Here is a 13,959-nt window from a genome sequence, read left to right as displayed (position 1 = left end):
TGTACTGTAGGTGGCGGCAGTGTAGGGAGCAGGAAAGGGGTTAATAAATGTAATGTAGGTGGCGGAGGGCTCCGGTTGCGTCGTTTTAGGGGTTAAACAATAAATTTATTTGGAGCAGGGTCCGGGATCGGCAGGATAGGGGTTAATAACTTTATGTAGGTGGCGGCGGTATAGGGGGCGGCAGATTAGGGGTTAATAAGTATCATGTAGGTGACGGTGGGGTCTTGGAGCAGCGGTTTAGGTGTTAATATATTTTTTATAGTTGCGGCGGGGTCCGGGAGCGGCGGTTTAGGGGTTAATAAGTTTATTATAGTGGCGGCGGGGTCCGGGAGTGGCAGTTTAGGGGGTTAATAAGTTTATTTAGGTGCGGGGGGCTCCCAGAGTGGTGGTTTAGGGGTTAGAACTGTATAGTTTAGTGTGGGTGTTTAGTGACAGGCTAGCAAGAAAGCTGCAAAGAAGCTGATGAGCAGCGAGTTCGATGACTGTTAGTTAACAACAGTCCGCTGCTCATCGCACCGTACTTGGTGCGTGGCTTCTTGACAGCTTTTTTGATAACTTTGGCAAACGTATTCAGGTCTGCGGCGGCGATGTTAGGTGAGATTAGGCGAGCGTATTGGGGCCGGTGAATGCAGGTAAGTAGACGGCTTGATACATAGGGGCCAAGGTGTCTGGTTGCAAAGAAGTCATTTTGAGTGGTATGTAAATAATTGTTATTGAAAGCAAGCTTAACTGATAGTCAATTAACTCTGTGTGTATTTTGGATTTAAATGAATTTAGTTTTTTATTACTTCTGTAAGCTAATTTTTCTGCATAATAAAATTTTGTTTAAAACAATATTTCTCTCTCAGTACCATTTCTTATTATTGTACTCAGAAACTTTCTTTATAAGAAATGAGACCTATTTCATTGGTATAATATTAAAGGTCAGTGCTTGAAAATCCATATTTCAATATAACTATGCTTTAAGACCTTATGAGTGAATTAGGTGTGAACCACTACAATTGTCGTCCCTGGGTGTTTTTGAGAGATAATATTTGTTTTATAAGTTTTATTATAATTTTACCTAGGTCCTCTTATACGTAAGAGAAGGTACTAAAATATCATGAGTAATTAGGATTTGCAGAATCTTTTAAAACTCAATGATGTCTTTAAAATGCAGAGTGGTAGAGACATTGGAAATTATAAGGTTATTGCTTTGGAGATACAGAATGGTCCTTGGGGTCTAGGGGCCAGGTATGGTTTAATTTTTTTAAACTTTATTAATGCTGCTGAAGTAGCTTTGCAACAACCTACATTATGTACTATAGATGCAGATTTTGATCCTGCAACACATATGATTACAAATGTTTCTTATGATGGTATAATAGAGATTTTAGGCAAACCTCCTGTTATTGCTACAGGAATACAAAGACATGGCCCTTTAGCCAGGATTGAGATGTGGGGTACTCCTAGATCTAGTTTGTCCAGTCCAGTGAGGGGAAATGAATTGCACCATTTGCAGCAGATGAGCAAGCTGAGATGGAAAACCTTTTGAGTGAAATTAAAGTTTTAAGTCATATATTGGCTCAGGTTTTAAATAGTGGAATTTCTGGAGTGTCAGGAATACAGCAGGCTTCTTTAGCTCATGCTGCAGGAATACCTATGTCAAATATAAAAAGCAACAATTGGAGTAATGCCACACAATCCAAAGGATATAGCTTTGTGGTTAAATGACAGAGTTCATGCATTAGATGGAGTTTATCCAACTCATTATCCTCCACAAAAAAGAGCATTGGTTAATGCTATATTATCCCCTGGATTATGTGTTTCTTTAGATGAGGCAAAAGAGTGGAATTCTGTGATTTGTGCATTATATGACACATGGTAAAGTTACTTTAGCTTCACTTGCTGATACTTTAGGAGTGGTAAATAAAAATAGTGGCAATGTAGCAGCATATTTTTTAGGGCTGAGATTTACAGAGCATAATCATGACATGGTATGGGGTTGTTTAAAGCCAAATGTTGGAGGACAAGGCTTAATTTTGGATATAAAGTGACAAATAAGCTCTGTACCTATTGCAGAGAGACCTAAATGAATGCCTGAGATATTAAGACATACTTATATACTTGTAGACTGGAGATGCACTAGGAATCTAAAAAATAAAAACGGAGAGAAAGAAAGGAAAGGAGAAAAATTGTCCAACCCAGGAAAAGCAGAGCTCAGTTTGTTAAAAAGAATGCAAGAGAACAATATTCACAAAAACAAACTAAATTTAACCCTCCACCACCTTACTCCCAAGCACCTCCATCTTATACCAATGAGAAGCGGTTTAAAACAATTCAAAGCTAATCTTCAGATTTACCTTCTGAGGAACGTCCTCGCAGGACATTGAGACCATTTATAAAAACTCCTGATCTATATGGATTTGGAAATTTCTGTTACCCCAGCTACTACTAAAAAGTAGGGAAAGTAAAGAAATCCCTACCAGACATCCCAGAGGAGTCTAAAGATGAATGAAGTAAAATTAAAAGTAGAATGTGGGGGAGAGACTTATGAGGGATATTTAGATACACAAGCAGAAATATCTTTAGTACTATTAAATATCTTAAAAGATGATGTATTAGGGAATATAACTATACAGACTTTAGAGGGTGAAGGTACGTATCGCTCATATAATGCACATGTAAGAATAAATGGTAAAATAGTGCAATTAGAATTAGTTCAGCATTCTAAGCTTGATTCTGCTTTTCTTATAGCTTATAAGGATGTAGCACATTTTATTTCATTACAGCAGGAAGAGGAACGTCCTTTAACTACTAGAGTTGATGTAGAAGCATTCATGGAAGTGCAATTAGATAATACTGCAGTATCTGATGTTAGAAACTTACGACCAGATTACGAGTTTTGCGTTAGAGGCTATGCGTTGCTAACAAGCAGTTTTCTCTCACTGCTCACTTACCTGCAGCGCTGGTATTATTGTTTTTTACAAACCCGGCTTTAAAAGGCAAGAAGTGAGCGTTGAGCAAAATTGTGCTCCATACCGCACTCCAATACCAGTGTTGCTTAAGTCAGAGGTGAGCTGGTCGTACGTGCTCATGCACGATTTCCCCATAGGAATCAACAGGGAGAGTCGGCTGAGAAAAAGTCTAACACCTGCAAAAAAGCAGTGTAAAAATCAGTAACGCAGCCCCATTGATTCCTATGGGGTAATAAAAGTTATGTTTAGACCTAACACCTTAACATGAACCCCGAGTCTAAACACCCCTAATCTTACACTTTTTAACCCCTAATCTACCGCTCCGGACATCGCCGCCACTATAATAAACATATTAACCCCTAAACTTCCGCACTCCCGCCTCGCAAACATTAGTTAAATATTATTAACCCCTAATCTGCCGTCTCTAACATCGCCGCCACATACCTACATTTATTAACCCCTTATCTGCCGCCCCAACGTCACCGACATTATACTAAATGTATTAACCCCTAAACCTAAGTCTAACCCTAACTCTAACACCCCCTAACTTAAATATAATTTAAATAAATCTAAATAAAAATTACTATCATTTCCTAAATAATTCCTATTTAAAACTAAATACTTACCTGTAAAATAAACCCTAAGGCCTAGATTTAGAGTTCGGCGGTAGCCGTGAAAACCAGCGTTAGAGGCTCCTAACGCTGGTTTTGGGCGCCCGCTGGTATTTGGAGTCAGTGATTAAAGGGTCTAACGCTCACTTTTCAGCCGCGACTTTTCCATACCGCAGATCCCCCTACGCCATTTGCGTAGCCTATATTTTCAATGGGATCTTTCTAACGCTGGTATTTAGAGTCGTTTCTGAAGTGAGCGTTAGAGCTCTAACGACAAGATTCCAGCCGCCTGAAAATAGCAGGAGTTAAGAGCTTTCTGGCTAACGCCGGTTTATAAAGCTCTTAACTACTGTACCCTAAAGTACACTAACACCCATAAACTACCTATGTACCCCTAAACCGAGGTCCCCCCACACCGCCGCCACTCGATTAAAATTTTTAACCCCTAATCTGCCGACCGCCACCTACGTTATATTTATGTACCCCTAATCTGCTGCCCCTAACCCCGCCGACCCCTGTATTATATTTATTCACCCCTAACCTGCCCCCCACAACGTCGCCGCCAGCTACTTACAATAATTAACCCCTAATCTTCCGACCGCAAATCGCCGCCACCTACGTTATCCCTATGTACCCCTAATCTGCTGCCCCTAACATCGCCGACCCCTATATTATATTTATTAACCCCTAATCTGCCCCCCTCAACGTCGCCGACACCTGCCTACACTTATTAACCCCTAATCTGCCGAGCGGACCTGAGCGCTACTATAATAAAGTTATTAACCCCTAATCCGCCTCACTAACCCTATCATAAATAGTATTAACCCCTAATCTGCCCTCCCTAACATCGCCGACACCTAACTTCAATTATTAACCCCTAAACTTCCGATCGGAGCTCACCGCTATTCTAATAAATGGATTAACCCCTAAAGCTAAGTCTAACCCTAACACTAACACCCCCCTAAGTTATATATAATTTTTATCTAACGAAATAAATTAACTCTTATTAAATAACTTATTCCTATTTAAAGCTAAATACTTACCTGTAAAATAAATCCTAATATAGCTACAATATAAATTATAATTATATTATAGCTATTTTAGGATTAATATTTATTTTACAGGCAACTTTGTAATTATTTTAACCAGGTACAATAGCTATTAAATAGTTAAGAACTATTTAATAGTTACCTAGTTAAAATAATAACAAATTTACCTGTAAAATAAATCCTAACCTAAGTTATAATTAAACCTAACACTACCCTATCAATAAAATAATTAAATAAAATACCTACAATTACCTACAATTAACCTAACACTACACTATCAATAAATTAATTAAACACAATTGCTACAAATAAATACAATTAAATAAACTAGCTAAAGTACAAAAAATAAAAAAGAACTAAGTTACAGAAAATAAAAAAATATTTACAAACATAATAAAAATATTACAACAATTTTAAACTAATTACACCTACTCTAAGCCCCCTAATAAAATAACAAAGCCCCCCAAAATAAAAAATTCCCTACCCTATTCTAAATTAAAAAAGTTACAAGCTCTTTTACCTTACCAGCCCTGAACAGGGCCCTTTGCGGGGCATGCCCCAAGAATTTCAGCTCTTTTGCCTGTAAAAAAAAACATACAATACCCCCCCCCAACATTACAACCCACCACCCACATACCCCTAATCTAACCCAAACCCCCCTTAAATAAACCTAACACTAATCCCCTGAAGATCTTCCTACCTTGTCTTCACCATCCAGGTATCACCGATCCGTCCTGGCTCCAAGATCTTCATCCAACCCAAGCGGGGGTTGGCGATCCATAATCCGGTGCTCCAAAGTCTTCCTCCTATCCGGCAAGAAGAGGACATCCGGACCGGCAAACATCTTCTCCAAGCGGCATCTTCGATCTTCTTCCATCCGGTGCGGAGCGGGTCCATCTTGAAGCAGGCGACGCGGATCCATCCTCTTCTTCCGATGTCTCCCGACTAATGACGGTTCCTTTAAGGGACGTCATCCAAGATGGCGTCCCTCGAATTCCGATTGGCTGATAGGATTCTATCAGCCAATCGGAATTAAGGTAGGAATTTTCTGATTGGCTGATGGAATCAGCCAATCAGAATCAAGTTCAATCCGATTGGCTGATCCAATCAGCCAATCAGATTGAGCTCGCATTCTATTGGCTGTTCCGATCAGCCAATAGAATGCGAGCTCAATCTGATTGGCTGATGGGATCGGCCAATCGGATTGAACTTGATTCTGATTGGCTGATTCCATCAGCCAATCAGAAAATTCCTACCTTAATTCCGATTGGCTGATAGAATCCTATCAGCCAATCGGAATTCGAGGGACGCCATCTTGGATGACGTCCCTTAAAGGAACCGTCATTAGTCGGGAGACATCGGAAGAAGAGGATGGATCCGCGTCGCCTGCTTCAAGATGGACCCGCTCCGCACCGGATGGAAGAAGATCGAAGATGCCGCTTGGAGAAGATGTTTGCCGGTCCGGATGTCCTCTTCTTGCCGGATAGGAGGAAGACTTTGGAGCACCGGATTATGGATCGCCAACCCCCGCTTGGGTTGGATGAAGATCTTGGAGCCAGGACGGATCGGTGATACCTGGATGGTGAAGACAAGGTAGGAAGATCTTCAGGGGATTAGTGTTAGGTTTATTTAAGGGGGGTTTGGGTTAGATTAGGGGTATGTGGGTGGTGGGTTGTAATGTTGGGGGGGGTATTGTATGTTTTTTTTTACAGGCAAAAGAGCTGAAATTCTTGGGGCATGCCCCGCAAAGGGCCCTGTTCAGGGCTGGTAAGGTAAAAGAGCTTGTAACTTTTTTAATTTAGAATAGGGTAGGGAATTTTTTATTTTGGGGGGCTTTGTTATTTTATTAGGGGGCTTAGAGTAGGTGTAATTAGTTTAAAATTGTTGTAATATTTTTATTATGTTTGTAAATATTTTTTTATTTTCTGTAACTTAGTTCTTTTTTATTTTTTGTACTTTAGCTAGTTTATTTAATTGTATTTATTTGTAGCAATTGTGTTTAATTAATTTATTGATAGTGTAGTGTTAGGTTAATTGTAGGTAATTGTAGGTAGTTTATTTAATTATTTTATTGATAGGGTAGTGTTAGGTTTAATTATAACTTAGGTTAGGATTTATTTTACAGGTAAATTTGTTATTATTTTAACTAGGTAACTATTAAATAGTTCTTAACTATTTAATAGCTATTGTACCTGGTTAAAATAATTACAAAGTTACCTGTAAAATAAATATTAATCCTAAAATAGCTATAATATAATTATAATTTATATTGTAGCTATATTAGGATTTATTTTACAGGTAAGTATTTAGCTTTAAATAGGAATAAGTTATTTAATAAGAGTTCATTTATTTCGTTAGATAAAAATTATATTTAACTTAGGGGGGTGTTAGTGTTAGGGTTAGACTTAGCTTTAGGGGTTAATCCATTTATTAGAATAGCGGTGAGCTCCGATCGGAAGTTTAGGGGTTAATAATTGAAGGTAGGTGTCAGCGATGTTAGGGAGGGCAGATTAGGGGTTAATACTATTTATGATAGGGTTAGTGAGGCGGATTAGGGGTTAATACATTTATTATAGTAGCGCTCAGGTCTGCTCGGCAGATTAGGGGTTAATAAGTGTAGGTAGGTGTCGGCGACGTTGTGGGGGGCAGATTAGGGGTTAATAAATATAACATAGGGGTCGGCGATGTTAGGGCAGCAGATTAGGGGTACATAGGGATAACGTAGGTGGCGGCGTTTTACGGAGCGGCAGATTAGGGGTTAAAAGTGTAATGCAGGGGTCAGCGATAGCGGGGGCGGCAGATTAGGGGTTAATAAGTGTAAGGATAGTGGTGTTTAGACTCGGGGTACATGTTAGGGTGTTAGGTGCAGACGTAGGAAGTGTTTCCCCATAGGAAACAATGGGGCTGCGTTAGGAGCTGAACGCTGCTTTTTTGCAGGTGTTAGGTTTTTTTTCAGCTCAAACAGCCCCATTGTTTCCTATGGGAGAATCGTGCACGAGCACGTTTTTGAGGCCGGCCGCGTCCGTAAGCAACTCTGGTATCGAGAGTTGCATTTGCGTTAAAAATGCTCTACGCTCCTTTTTTGGAGCCTAACGCAGCATTTGTTTTAACTCTCGATACCAGAGTTAAATTTATGGTGCGGCCAGAAAAAAGCCCGCGGAGCATTAACAGCCCTTTTACCGCCGAACTCCAAATCTAGGCCTAAGATAGCTACAATATAACTAATAGTTACATTACAGCTAGCTTATAGTTTATTTTTATTTTACAGGCAAGTTTGTATTTATTTTAACTAGGTAGAATAGTTATTAAATAGTTATTAACTATTTAATAAAAAAGAAGAAGATGGGGAAAAGCCAAAAATGTTTGGCTTTTTTTTGGCTTTTCCCCATCTTCTTTTTTCCCATTCTAGTCCCACCCCCTTTCTTCTGTCAAATTCTAGCGCACCCTAAATATATGCTCACTGGCATATATATATTTTTATTAACTATTTAATAACTACCTAGCTAAAATAAATACAAATTTACCTGTAAAATAAAACCTAACCTGTTACAATAACACCTAACACTACAATTAAATAAATTAACTAAATTAAAAAGAAATTAAATTAAATTAGCTAAATCACAAAAAAAACACTAAATTACAGAAAATAATAAAAAATTACAAGATATTTAAACTAATTACACCTAATCTAATAGCCCTATCAAAATAAAAAAAGCCCCCCCAAAATAAAAAAAAAACCTAGCCTAAACTAAACTACCAATAGCCCTTAAAAGGGCCTTTTGCGGGGCATTAACCCAAATAAATCAGCTCTTTTACCTGTAAAAAAAAATACAAGCCCCCCCCACCAGTTAAACCCACCACCCACACAACCAACCCCCCAAATAAAATACTAACTAAAAAAACCTAAGCTCCCATTGCCCTGAAAAGGGCATTTGGATGGGCATTGAGTTAGCTCTTTTGCGGCCCAAAGCCCTAACCTAAAAATAAAACCCACCCAATACACCCTTAAAAAAACCTAACACTAACTCCTGAAGATCGATTTACTGTTCTGAAGTCCGGACATCCATCCTCAAGGAAGCGGCAGAAATCTTCATCCAACCGGGCCGAAGTCCTCAACAAAGCCGGGAGAAGTCTTCATCCAAGCCGGGCGAAGTGGTCTTCCAGACGGCAGAAGTCTTCATCCAGACGGCATCTTCTATCTTCATCCATTCGATGCAGAGCGGCTCCATCTTCAAGACATCCGACGATGAGCATCCTCTTCATCCGGAGTTTTCTTACTGAATGAAGGTACCTTTAAGTGATGTCATCCAAGAAGGCGCCCCTTAGATTCCGATTGGCTGATAGAATTCTATCAGCCAATCGGAATTAAGGTAGAAAAAATCCTATTGGCTAATTTGCTGATGCAATTAGCCAATAGGATTGAACTTCAATCCTATTGGCTGATCCAATCAGCCAATAAGATTGAGCTCGCATTCTATTGGCTGATTGGAATTCTATCAGCCAATCGGAATCTAAGGGACGCCTTCTTGGATGACGTCACTTAAAGGAACCGTCATTCAGTAAGAAGACTCCGGATGAAGAGGATGCTCTGCGTCGGATGTCTTGAAGATGGAGCCGCTCCACGTCGGATGGATGAAGATAGAAGATGCCATCTGGATTAAGACTTCTGCCCGTCTGGAGGACCACTTCGCCCGGCTTGGATGAAGACTTCTCCTTGCTTCGTTGAGGACTTCGGCCCGGTTGGATGAAGACTTCTGCCACTTCCTTAAAGGATGGATGTCCGGTCTTCAGAACAGTAAGTCGATCTTCAGGGGGTTAGTGTTATTTTTTTTAAGGGTGTATTAGGTGGGTTTTATTTTTAGGTTAGGGCTTTGGGCCGCAAAAGAGCTAACTGCCCTTTTTAGGGCAATGCCCATCCAAATGCCCTTTTCAAGGCAATGGGGAGCTTAGTTTTTTTTAGTTAGTATTTTATTTGGGGGGTTGGTTGTGTGGGTGGTGGGTTTTACTGTTGGGGGGTTGTTTGTATTGTTTTTTACAGGTAAAAGAGCTGATTTCTTTGGGGCAATGCCACGCAAAAGGCCCTTTTAAGGGCTATTTGTAGTTTAGGCTAGGTTTTTTTTATTTTTGGGGGGCTTTTTTTATTTTGATAGGGCTATTAGATTAGGTGTAATTAGTTTAAATATCTTGTAATTTGTTTATTATTTTCTGTAATTTTGTGGGTTTTTTTGTGTGATTTAGCTAATTTAATTTAATTTATTTAATTGTTTTTAATTTAGTTAATTTATTTAATTGTAGTGTGCTGTTTGGTGTTGTAACTTAGGTTAGGTTAATAACTATTTAATAACTATTCTACCTAGTTAAAATAAATACAAACTTGCCTGTAAAATAAAAATAAACCCTAAGCTAGCTACAACGTAACTATTAGTTATATTGTAGCTAGCTTAGGGTTTATTTTATAGGTAAGTATTTAGTTTTAAATAGGAATAATTTAGTTAATGATAGGAATTTGTATTTAGATTTATTTAAATTATATTTAAGTTAGGGGTGTTATAGTAAGGGTAAGACTTAGATTTAGGGGTTAATACATTTAGAATAGTGGCGGCGACGTTGGGGCAGCAGATTAGGGGTTAATAAGTGTAGGTAGGTTGCGGCGACATTGGGGGGTGGCAGAATAGGGGTTAATAAAAATAATGTAGGTGTCCGCGATGTTGGGGGCAGCAGATTAGGGGTTAATAAATATAATGTAGATGGCGGCGATATCGGGAGCAGCAGATTAGTGGTTAATGAGTATAATGTAGGTGGTGGCGATGTTAGGGACAGCAGATTAGGGGTTAATAGTATTTAACTAGTGTTTGCAAGGCGGGAGTGCGGCGGTGTAGGGGTTAATATGTTTATTCTAGTGGTGGTGATGTCCGGAGCGGCAGATTAGGGGTTAAAAAAATGATTTTAGTGTTTGCGATGCGGGAGGGCTTCGGTTTAGGGGTTAATAGGTAGTTTATGGTGTTAGTTTACTTTTTAGCACTTTAGTTATGAGTTTTATGTTACGGCGTTGTAGTGTAAAACTCATAACTACTGACTTTAAAATGCGTTAGGGATATTGGAGGTAGATGGTATACCACTCACTTTTTGGCCTCCCACAACAGACTCGTAATACCGGCGCTATGGAAGTCCCATAGAAAAAAGACTTTATGAAGTTTACGTAAGTTGTTTTGCGGTACGGCCAAAGAAGTGTTAGGACCTGTTAACGCTGCTTTTTAAGCCTAACGCACAACTCGTAATCTAGCCGTTACATTTTTGCTTAAAGAAAAATGTTAAAATATTTCAGAAGTGGGAAAATCATGTTGGACATCGTAAAGGCATAATACTAAATCAATGGTGTCGCCATTCCCTATATACAGAAAGTCATTGATGATTTACTTATACAAGGAGTACTAAAAGAACAGTAAAGTCAAATTAACTCAGCAGTCTACCCAGTTCACAAACCGTATGGTACTTGGTGCATGGTATTAGACTATAGGGAAGCTTACAGATTTACACCAAGGGTAGCAACACAAAATACACATGCACCTTCTATTTTACACAATTTGCAAAAGAAAACTTTTAAGACAAAGTTAGATATAGCAAATGGATTTTGGAGTCATCCTATTACTCCAGATAGTTACTGGATAACTGGATTTACTTGGAAGGGCAAAACATTGGTTTTTACCCGATTACTTCAGGGATTTTTAAATTCCAGTGCATTATTTACAGATGTAGTGCATTTATTATCTAAGTTGAGGAATATGTAGATGACATATATTTTTCACATGATAGTGAGGAGGAAGACATATATTACATGATGCAGGTTATGTAGTATCTCTTAAGAAATCTCAAATTGCAAGACATACTGTTACTTTCTTGGGATTTGAAATTTTAAAGGGGAGAGGATTATCTGAGAATTATAAAGAAAAGATAGCAGCTTTAACACATCCACATTCTCTAAAACAATTACATAGTATAATTGGTTTACTGAATTATGCAATGTTTTTCATACCTTATTTCAATGTGTTAATTACACCTTTGCATGCTGCAGTCTTCAAGGGAGATAAAATCTGAAACAAAAAGACCAAGGATACCTTTTAAATGGGCAACTCAGGAAGAGGATGCACTTAATGCATTGTTAGATGCAGTTAATAGAACAGAGTACTTAGCTCAAAGAGATAGTACTAAGGATATATCAGTTTACATAAATGTATCACCGAATGCAAGCTATGTAAGGTTGTGTAAGGCAAACAAGACAATTCCAATAGCATTCTATCTTATGTATATTCACAGAGATAACATTTACTATGATAAAGAAGCTTTTGGTAGCTGTTAATATAGCACTGTTAAAGTCAAGATAGATTGCACAAGAAGATATATATATATATATATATATATATATATATATATATATATATATATATATATATACACATACATCAGTAGCCTCACTTCATAACTTACAAAAGCAAACTATACCAGACAAGAAAGCACTAAAGAGTAGATGGATAAAATGGTTTTCTATTTTGGAAGACCCACAGATACATTTTATTCATGATAAGAATCTGACACCTCTAGATGATTTACCAGCTCCAAAGCAACCCTGGAGTTGGAATTTACAAACTTATCCAAATGATCACTACTCTGCTATATTTTACACTCATGGCTCCGCAGTAATCTCTAGTAAAGAGAAAGTAAATAAATCTGCTGGGGCAGGAATTGCAAAATATTCTCACACTCTGACTTTGTTGTGTTCATGGCAAATTCCTTTAGGGAATAATTCAGCTCAATTTGCATTAGCAATTGCTATGAAGGAAGCATTGTTAGATAAAGGACCAGTGTTAATTGTAACTGATTCTGCATACGTGGCAAGATCTGTATTCCAAGATTTGTGAATCTGGAAATCAAATGTTTTTTTAACTGCAAAGAAAAAGCCATTACAACATATTGTCAAATGGAAAGCAATTGCTGCTTATCTAGATATAAAGCCTGATATTGAAGTAGCACATGAACCAGCTCATAGAAAGTTAGGTTCTTCTATGCATACAGAAGGCAATACATTTGCAGATATTCTTGCACAAAGTGTAAGTCAGAAATATACAGTAAATGCAGTTAAAACTCAAATGACAGCAACCAGTAATCTTGACACAGAGTTAAATGCTTGCTTGGATAAAACCAGACCTAATCCACCTGGTTATCCTAAAAAATATCTTTATGAATTTAAAGACAAACATTGTATGGTTAAGATTGGAGACAAATAATTGTTTATTCCCCCTGTCATAGGCAGATGGAACATAACAGAAATCGCCCATTCTAGTATTGGACATCCTCATTTAGGGCAAGATAAAGTCTTATTTACCCTAAGGTCAAAATATTGAAACGGTCCAAAGAGTTATAGGCAATTGTAAAGCATGTCTCCTTGTTAATAATCCAAATCATCAGAAACAACGATACATTGTTAAAGAAATTCCTAATAAGCCATTTGATCTGATTTATTTAGATCATATAGGGCCTTTACCTCCTTCACATGGGTACAAATATGTTTTAGTATGTGTTGATGCTTTTACAAGGTTCACATGGTTATACCCTGTTAAAAGTGCCACGGCTAGTACCACGCTTGATAGTCTCAATTCCTTAGTAAGTATTGGTAAACCTAAAGCCCTACACTGAGATGCTGGATCAGCTTTTACATCTACTCAAGCATAAGAGTGGGCTAAATCTTTTGATATAAAATGTGAAATCGGTGTACCTTATCATCCCCAAAGTAGTGGGGTTGTAGAAAGGAAAAATGCTGAGGTAAATACTATCGGCTAGATTACGAGTTTTTGTCAGTAAGGCTTGTGGGGCTAACGCTCCTTTTTTTCTTACCGCTCCCTTAAGCCAACGCTGGTATAACAAGTTTTTTGCAAGCCGGCGTTAGCTTCAGAAAAGTGAGCGTTGAGCAAAATTTAGCTCCACATCTCACCTCGATACCAGCGTTGCTTACGATAGCGGTAAGCTGGCAAAATGTGCTTGTGCATGATTTCCCCATAGGAAACAATGGGGCTAAGTTGGCTGAAAAAAAAAACTAACACCTGCAAAAAAGCAGCGTTCAGCTCCTAACACAGCCCCATTGTTTCCTATGGGAAAATAAAAAATATGTCTAGACCTAACACACTAACATGAACCCCGATTCTAAACACCCCTAATCTTACACTTAACCCCTAATCTGCCGCCCCCGACATCCTCGCCACTTGCATTATACTATTAACCTCTAATCTGCCGCTCCGGACACCGCCGCCACCTACATTTTACTTATAAACCCCTAATCTGCTGCCCCCA

The 13,959-nt window shown here is 38.4% G+C and overlaps 1 protein-coding gene across 2 annotated transcripts in view; it reads right to left on the bottom strand.

The window, feature by feature from the left end:
* LOC128660694 (serpin B6) overlaps window positions 1-11,708 on the bottom strand; it is a 70,293-nt gene extending 58,585 nt beyond the window's left edge. The window contains exon 1 of one of the 2 annotated variants that reach the window (XM_053714650.1): window positions 11,651-11,708. The gene's annotated coding sequence lies outside the window, so the exon portion shown is untranslated. The remainder of the gene's footprint in view (window positions 1-11,650) is intronic. The other variant, XM_053714651.1, reaches the window with a different exon arrangement.
* Window positions 11,709-13,959: the final 2,251 nt, after the last annotated feature.

The sequence above is a fragment of the Bombina bombina genome, chromosome 5 (genome assembly GCF_027579735.1).
Source record: "Bombina bombina isolate aBomBom1 chromosome 5, aBomBom1.pri, whole genome shotgun sequence".
NCBI classification, from domain to species: domain Eukaryota; kingdom Metazoa; phylum Chordata; class Amphibia; order Anura; family Bombinatoridae; genus Bombina; species Bombina bombina.
The sequence above is the reverse complement of the archived record's forward strand: the minus strand, read 5'-3'. Positions and strand labels throughout refer to the sequence as shown.